The sequence below is a fragment of the Solanum stenotomum genome, unplaced genomic scaffold (assembly GCF_019186545.1).
Source record: "Solanum stenotomum isolate F172 unplaced genomic scaffold, ASM1918654v1 scaffold25951, whole genome shotgun sequence".
In the NCBI taxonomy this organism is placed as follows: Eukaryota; Viridiplantae; Streptophyta; class Magnoliopsida; order Solanales; family Solanaceae; genus Solanum; species Solanum stenotomum.
In genome coordinates, this window is record NW_026028803.1 from 1 (window position 1) to 1,724 (window position 1,724).

Below are 1,724 nucleotides of genomic sequence, written 5' to 3' on the forward strand. Positions count from 1 at the left end.
CTGCAATAGAAATGTGTATCCAAGGGATGCACTGGGAGCTTCTTTATATCTTACAAGGAATAAAACCAAAATCCTTTGAAGATCTAACTACTCGTGCTCATGATATAGAGTTGAGCATGTCCTCTGCAGGAAAGGATATGACGTTTGTCCATGACCCTCGCAAAGGAAGAGACAAGCAGGAACCTAAGAAATGGAGCAAATTTGTGCCCAAGAACGACAACAAAGAGTCAATGAATGTTAATGTGTCACCTGTAAAGTTCACTACGAAGGAAGGGAAGAAGCAAAGTGTGAGAACATGTTCTCAAGCGCGTTCAGACCAAAAATCAATCCTAAGGGAAATGCAAGAAAAGGAATGCCCCTTCTTGGATTCTGATGTTTCTGATATTTTCGATGAGTTGCTTGAATTAAAGCTCATTGAGTTGCCAGAGATGAAGCGGCCTGATGAAGCTGGAAAAGTTGATGACCCAAATTATTGCAAATATCATAGACTTGTAAGTCATCCTCTTGAAAAATGTTTTGTCTTCAAGGATAGAGGGATGCGATTGGTTAGAGAAAAAAAGATTGTCCTTGATGATGAGAAAGCTAGTTCTAATCAAATCTCCATCACATTCGGCTCGCTCGATCCGATCCAAATACATATCGCTTAAAAGCATGAAGAAGAGTTATTGGAGCTAGACAAATCTCAAGTTGATATAGATGGTGATGAAGGCTGGATTCTTGTGACTAGGCGAAGACGCAACAAGTCAAGCTTACAAAAAGAATCATGTGAGAAACCAAGTAGAAAGAAAATGGTGAAAAAACTGATGAAGCAGAAATCAATCAAGCGCCCAAAGAAGGCGAAGGTAGAAGTGCATCACTACCAGAAACCCCGACATCCTGTAACTCTAGAAGAATTCTTACCAAGTTGGTTGCGCACAAAGTCTACTCAAGAAAATATTGAGGCATCATGTTTTAATGCAGATAAAGAAGAAACAATGAAGGTGTCTCCAACTGACAGAGAAGGAAGAACGAGAGAATCCTCACCAAAAGTGTCTCCTAGTGGCGAAGAAAAAGCAACAAGGGAAATCTCGTCAATGATGGCTCCTTCATCTTCTGAAAAGCCTATTGAACCTTCTTCCCAAGAAGCTTATACATGTGATACAAAAATCACATTCGCAGATAACGATCTTCTGTTTGGTGAAACACTACACAATCGTCCTTTGTATATGGTGGGTCACGTGCTAGAGAAGAAGATAAGTAGAATATTAATAGATGAAGGATCTGGAGTCAACATTTTGCCTATCCACACATTGAAGGAACTTGGCATCACGACTGGAGAACTTAGTGAAAGTCGTTTGTTGATACAAGGATTTAATCAAGGGGGGCAGAGGTCCATAGGCTCTATTAAATTAGAGATCCACATGGAAGATTTGCGATCAAGCGCATGGATGCATGTGATCAACACAAAGACGTCATACAATATATTACTTGGCAGGCCTTGGGTACATGAGAATAAAATTGTCTCATCTTCTTACTATCAATGTTTGAAATATCTTGAAGGCGGAATTGAAAGGAAGATAGTTGCAGATGATAACCCTTTCATCGAAGTTGAGACACACTTTGCCGATGCGAAATTCTATTTGAAAAGTTATGTTGTTAAAGGGTCCAAGTCTAATGATGTTAAACCAATCATGTCCGATAAGGTCATAAGCAAAAGAATCGATGTAGCTGTTGAAAAGGTAAAA